At 40.0% G+C, this 7367-nt stretch overlaps 1 pseudogene; it reads right to left on the reverse strand.

Moving 5' to 3' along the window:
* Window positions 1–3292: 3292 nt before the first annotated feature.
* Window positions 3293–5894, reverse strand: LOC114281208 (aminopeptidase P1-like; annotated as a pseudogene).
* Window positions 5895–7367: the final 1473 nt, after the last annotated feature.

A 7367-nucleotide genomic window follows, 5' to 3' on the forward strand; every position in this document is an offset into this window, starting at 1 on the left:
AGGAAGAGAGAAGGAGAACTCGAGTAGTATTGAGAATATGCCGATGTTTCTGTTTAGCACGTCCATTTTGTTGAGACGTACCTGGACAAGAACGATGAGGTTGAGTACCATGACTCTAAAGGAAGGAAAGAAAGTCAAAATCTTTATATCCCATGGCATTTTCGGAGCGAAAAAGCTTAATGTATTTAGAAAATTGGGTTTTAACTGTTGCAACAAAATTGTAATAAAGTTGTTTGAGCTCAAAGCGATTTTTCATAAGAAACAACCAAGTAAAACGGGAAAAATCATCTATAAAAATAACAAAATAGCGTGCGTCTCCCATAGTAGGAGTAGGAGAGAGGCCCCAAATATCAGAATGGATGAGATCAAATGGTGCAAGAGAAACAGAGTCATTTTTATTAAACGATAAAGCAGGTTGTTTGGCAAGTTGACATGAGAAACAGTCTAAAGTATCAAAACTTATAGGACCTAAATGACCACTAGAAATTAAAGACTTTAACCGACCAACAGAAAGATGGTCTAAATGATAGTGCCAAAGTTGAAAAGGAGATAAAAGAGGAGTAGTGGTAGGAACTGCGATCTGAGAAGAATCTGGAACATGAAGATGGATGAGTTCATAGAGACGTCCATGCTTACGGCCTATCCCAAGAGTCCGCCTCGTCTCAAGGTCCTGCACCAAACGACTAGTATGAGAAAAGGTAACAGTTAGACCATGCTCACATAATTGACTAATGGAGATAAGATTTAAATTAAGAGCAAGCATAAAATATACATGGGATAAAGATAAGTGAGAGGTGGAAACAGAACCAACATGACTTATAGACAGAAGAGACCCATCAGCAGTATGGATAGAAGGAACATGAGGATTAGAAAAGAGAGTAGTAAAAATAGTAGGGTCAAAGGTCATGTGATTACAACAAGCAGAGTCAAAGTACCAGGAAGTGTTACCAAAGGTGACAGACAAAGCAGTAGATGGAGGAGTACCGAAAGTGGAGAGAAATTATTAGAACATGGCTTCGACATCTGCTTGAGAGAAGACTGGAGTGGAAGGGTCTATTAGGACAGAGGAAGGTAAATCCTCTGAGGCAGCAACAGCAGTGCGATGAACGGGCATCGGTTTAAACTGAGTCCCAGAATGGTGAGAGTTGCCGGGTGAAAAATTCCCGGTGGAAGGACCATTGCGAGAGGCACGGGCTGGATTGCGGAAGCAATCTTGCTGGAGATGACCAAGGCTAGTCTTGTTGCAAAATCGACAAAGGCGAACTGGACAATTAACCAGAAGATGAGTCGACGGAAGACTGCAGTCTTGACAGTAGTTGCAGGCAGTTGACCTCTGTGGTGAAGGTGGTGAAGGAGAACTCCGAATCTGGGGAGTAGCAAGAACAGAGTCCACAGGGTGCGGATAGAAAGTACCAAACCTGGTTTCCTCTTAAAGTAGTTCAGAAATTGCTTGCTCAATAGTGGGTAAAGGAGTGCGATGAAGGAGAGATGCGCGTACTGGCTCAAAATGGGGAGTGAGAGCCATTAGAAACTAAACCAAGCGCTGTTGGTCACGGTAAGTAGTAAACAAGGCAGCATCCTCCGTATGGGGCCGTGGAGGTTCAGAAAGAGCGAGCTGATCCCAAACAAAATACATTTGGGCGAGGAAATCATTAATAGTCTGAGTTGTATCTTGGCGCATACAGTGAAGATGGCTCAGAAGTTGATATTGGCAAGCAAGACTAGTAGTCTGATAGCGTTCTTTTAAAAAATCCCAGATGGCTTTTGCCGGAGTGGAAACAGAGTCAAGTTGGAACCGACCAAACTGAAGGCTGATAGATGTAATAGAAGTACTGCGAAACTAAGTGATGATCTGATAGTTTTTACTATCCCAATCCTCTAGTTGGTTGACATATTTGGCAGGGGATTCCGCTGTGGATGGGTTTGCACATATCCCCAGTGATGATGTACCAAAGTTTCTTCCCTTTAAGGAAGCCAGACATGGCTTGTGCCCATAAGACATAATTAGTCTCGTCAAGAACAACGAAAATAGGGTGGTTAGAAGAGCCCGGGCGATCCATGAAGGAAAAACAACACGATCGAGGTAGAAGCTGAAAAAATCGAGGGTACCAGTGAATTCAGAAAGCCAAAATTAGTGGAGAACCGGTCTGAACCGGCCAGAAAAGTCCAAAAATAGGGCTGAATTGGCCTGGGGAAGTTGTTGAGTCGATTTGAGCTGAACTGGTTAGACCCGAAGGTGAAGGCGCTGCACGAGTGGCTAGAGCGGCGCGAGCCGAAGGAGAAGACAGCTGCAACAAGCGGCTTGCACGAGTGGCTAGAGCGGCGTGAGCGAGTGACGCGTGCTGGGAGAGATGGCTCAAGCGGCTGTGGAGGCGTGTAGCGCGTGAGACGACGATGACGAGACGGCTCGACCGACTGAGGAGTGTGTGTGGCGCGTGATATGTCGAAGACGGAAGTGGGTGACGTGCCGATGACAAACATGTCGCATGAGGGCGCGTTAAAGCAGATTTGAGAATGCCGTTGGTGGCGTTGGAGTCGTGAGAAGATTTTGAGCACGTTGGTAGGCAGTGCGAAAATTTTTGAGAACAAAAAAGATCTGATCAGTGATAAAACAGAGATCACTACCAGAAAATGTGAATTTTTTTGGTTAGTGAGCTATGTATTTGAGGCTCTAATGCCATGTAAAATAAGTTAAGAGAGGGATATTTAGAGAGTAATCTCTATATTTCAATATATCTGAAACCATATAGAGAGTCCCCATTATATAGGAGTTTCTGTGTTACAAACATCATCATGTCACAAAACATAATTATGAAAAGGGACCGAAAGTAGATTGACAGACCGAAAGCAAACTAAATCCTATCTTTGTTGTATCCTATATACATTAATATATTATACATTAGCTGTATTGTATTCTATATACATTAATATATTAACACCAACCAAAGATGCCCTACTATTAACACTAAACATAGAAACCTATGCATTTGTTGGGGGGCACCATTCTTACCTTTCAGTCGTCCAATATGTGAATCAATTACATAAATAAAAGTATAAAAAAATTAAATTAAATTTTAAAAAATAAGGAAGGAAAAAGAAACAGGTACCTCAAGTATAACAAAATATGAACCAACTAATGATGCCCAAGCTAACTTATGTTCCATTAAATAAAATATAAAAATATAAAAATTGGGGCTAATAACTCAATATGCAGGTACCTGTAGGAAGTGCGAGAAGAGAGAGTGGTGGGTTGGCGGTATTTGGTTTTTAACTCTGAAGAACACAGAATCACTCAAGCACATATCGGTTCAGTAGCTTTCTTTAGCCATGCCATGTCGGATTCATTCGTATATGAGGCCGAAACATCCCTACATTTGGAATGGTAGGTGTTCAACCAATCTACTTCTTCTGGCATTAAAAGGCTCAAGTCAATCAGCTTTTGCTGGTACGGTGCCTGGATATAAGACAAAGCATATCACATATCAGAAGAATGATTAGCAATCTTGCAATATCACAGTTATGTCAACAGCAATACAAACAATAAAGAAAATTGGACACAAAAATAAAACAAAATAAAATTTCTATACATATTACAGAACGAGGTCATTCTTTACAGTTGTGGTGAAAGCAGAATTCAAAAAAATGTGCCACCTTCACAAAGAAAGATTAAATGAGCCTTATTTTTTTTGTATTTGTTTTAATTTGATTCTTTTGGCCAAGTCAATTCACCCACGATTCTTCACTAGTCCCAAATTTAAGTTTCTCACGTCATTATAGGGTAAAAACAGAATGCTAAAGATAAGAAACTTACCCATGTTATGTGCTCAAATGATAAGTAACACTTGTCCCCAAAATTAAACTTTGTACCAGCGTCATTGACTATCAGCACGTTCTCCAATCGAATACCGAAGTTCCCATCCTCGCAATAGCCAGGTTCTGATAATTTAATTCCAATAAAAAAATTTGAAAGCAAAAAGGAAAATGGAGAACCAGCACATTGAATATGAACTATGATGGAGATATTTTAACACAGTGATCTATGATTGTCTTCAATAATTTAATAAATAAATAAAAGAAAACCAAAGAAAAGAAAAAAGGTATTCAAATGTTGGATTCAAAGTAATTCTTTGGTAACTCAAAATCGGTCCTCATTCGTCGAGCCATTAATTACTCACTTGCATGAACTTTTGTCAGAATTACTTTGAAAAAAAAAAAAAATAACTTTAATAAGGTAGAGAGTAAAAACCTCAAAGAAGAATGCTCGCATAGGCATGCAACAACTATTAAGATACACGAATGTGATAAGATAACCGATGCAGTGCGCAATGAAGTGTAGAAATTCCATCTAGAGCCATAATCCAAAGTGAACATGAGACTCACCATCTGTTACAGTCATTGAAGTTTGTATTGAGACATTCCTGACATGTGGTCTGAAACTAATTAAATGAGGTCCTGTCCAATATATAAAGACAACAATATATGTCAACCTAGTCTTCATAAAAGTTGACTTAAGACAACAGGGGACAAACTTTTTTTGTCGTCGCTTACCCTCATGAACATTTAAGTAAGAGCCAATTCCATGATCAGTACCATGTCGATAATCGAATCCGGATCCTCCGTCGCCCTTATCTGTGGCCCTTTCCTGTAGCGCCCCAAAACGACGTCGTTTTTGGAACAACTTTTCATGAAAAAAAAAAAAACAAACTCAGAAACAGAGAGAAAGAGGGAAGAAGATGGCTATCTGTCTACCATGACTTACCAAGAACAGAGCTCTGTCGAATGGCTATGGTCATCCAAAGAATAATTTCCCAAGAACACATAGAATAATTTGGACAATCCAAAATGGCAATGGTCATCAACAACAGACCCATTTATATCAATTCTTTGTGTTCTTTGCAGATCCCATTTATATCAAATCTTGGGTTTATAAAATTATTCCAGAGACCCAAAGACCCAAACACTAGAAGCAGAGCATAGCCCAGAGGCCCAAACACTCATCATCCAAAATGGCCATTTTTCCCAAGAACACAGAATAATTTTATAATCATCATCAACAACAAACCCAGAAAAAAAGAGAAAAAAAAAAAACAGAGAAAGAGAAAGAAGCAAAAACACAAATAATACAAAAAAATAAACCCAAGAATTGATATAAATGGGATCTACAAAGAACACAAAGAATAATTTTATAATCATCATCAACAACAGACCCAGAAAAAAAGGAAAAAAAAAAGAGAGAGAGAAAGAGAAAGAAACAAAAACACAAATAGTTGGATCTGGATCTCTTCCCATAACATGGGTTTGTTGGTGTAGATTCAATTCTAATCAACATGGGTCTGCAGCACAAAGAGTTGTCGTTTTGGTATCTCCATTAATCAACACACAGGATCAAAAAACCACACCACAACCCCCCCTAATTTCAACTTCTTTAATTTCAAGTTGAAGAACTGAGCATCTAGAAAGAATTCCTAGAGAGGGAAACTATACCCATGAGAGAGAGAGAGAGAAAATGCTTCTTGTGGTTTGATTGGTGTTTGGGTCTCTGGGCTATGCTTTGCTTCTAGTTTGTGTCGTTAGATAACCATCTTCTTCCCTCTTTCTCTCTGTTTCTGAGTTTGTTTGTTTGTTTGTTTTTTTTTTTCCATGAAAGTTGTCCCAAAACGACGTCGTTTTGGGGTGCTATAGGAAAGGGCTGCAGATAAGGGCGATGGAGGATCCAGATTCGTCGATAATCAGGTCCATCCTTTCATAAAGAAATTCGAGCAAGAATGTCAAGAGCATGCCCTATACAGAGCAAAATTTCAATTATCATATGTTTACAAAACTACATTCATAAGGATAAAAAATAGCAATAGGTAAAACGTGTATTTAGTGATCCACTCTCAATCGAATGGTCCTTGTCTTCTCTGAAACAAAAACTGTTAGGACTATGGGACACCAGAAATCAATTCCACACAATAACATAAGAATATTTACGTGGTTCAGCAATTGCCTATGTCCACAGAGAGATATCCACTATAGAATTATTCCGGAGGGAGATTACAGAACTCACACCTTACAACTCTCTATAGAACTCTCGCTCACAGATTATACTCTCCTCCGTGTATTCTCAGCTTAGTGTGTCACTCTCATATGTCTCTATACAACCCCTCTTCACTCATGTCAATTTATAACCAAGTGAAGAGGAGTAGGTGAAGTGACAACCATGAGTTGGCTTGGTTGTGCCACCCTCACCATCTACCTTTGGTGAGTTGGTACTCCCCCACCAGCTTCCTTTACCACATGGTGCCACCCATACCATGTGGATGGTGGGCTCTTTACCATGTGGGTAGTAGATGGAGCCAACAATTCTCCCCCTCCACGTCCACATGGACAACTGACTTCTCACTTGAAGTCCATCCCGGTCAGATGCTTAAAAATTTCCAGTTTGTCTCTGGTGACACCCTTGGTCATCATGTCAGAAGGATTCTTGTCTGTGTGAATCTTCACTAGCTTCATCAGCTGCTTTTCCATCACTTCTCGTATCCAATGATACCAGACATCAACGTGTTTTGTACGTGAATGGTACATGAAATTCTTGCTCAAATCAATTGCACTTTAACTATCACAATGTACCTTGTATTCTTCTTGTTGTAGACCCAATTCTTCGAGAAACCGCTTTAACCACAATATTTCCTTTCCAGCATCTGTGGCAGCAATGTACTCTGCCTCTGTTGTAGATAAAGCAACACACTTATGTAGTTTGGACTGCCATGAAATAGCTCCCCATGCAAAGGTGAACAGAAATCCTGATGTAGACTTTCTACCATCAAGATCACCAGCCATATCGGGATCTGTAAAACCCTCCAAAATTGGTTCAGTTCCCCCGAAACATAAAACACATCTTTGAAGTTCCCTTCAAGTGCCGAAGAATCCATTTGACGACCTCCCAATGCTTCTTTCCTGGATTGGTGAGGAATTTGCTCACAATACCAACTGCGTGAGCTATAGCTGGCTGGGTACACACCATTGCATACATCAAACTTCCTACTGCGGAAGAATAAGGGATTGCCTTCATTTCTTTCCTTTCAAAGCTGGTCGTGGGACACGAACGCTTTGTCATATTGAAATAGTTGGCCAGTGGTGTGCTGACTGGCTTGGCATCTTTCATGTTGAACCTTTCAATTACCCGTTCAACATATTTCTCCTGTGACAGCCATATCTTCTTGGCTTTCCTGTCACGAACAATCTTCATGTCCAAAATTTGTTGTGCTGGGCCTAAATTCTTTATGTCAAAGTACTGCGACAAGTCCTTTTTCAACTTGTTGATCATAGTAGTATCATGTCCAATGATCAGCATATCATCGACATACAGCAGTAGGATAATGAAG

This window comes from Camellia sinensis, chromosome 1 (assembly GCF_055761805.1).
Source record: "Camellia sinensis isolate YWXY chromosome 1, ASM5576180v1, whole genome shotgun sequence".
NCBI lineage: Eukaryota > Viridiplantae > Streptophyta > Magnoliopsida > Ericales > Theaceae > Camellia > Camellia sinensis.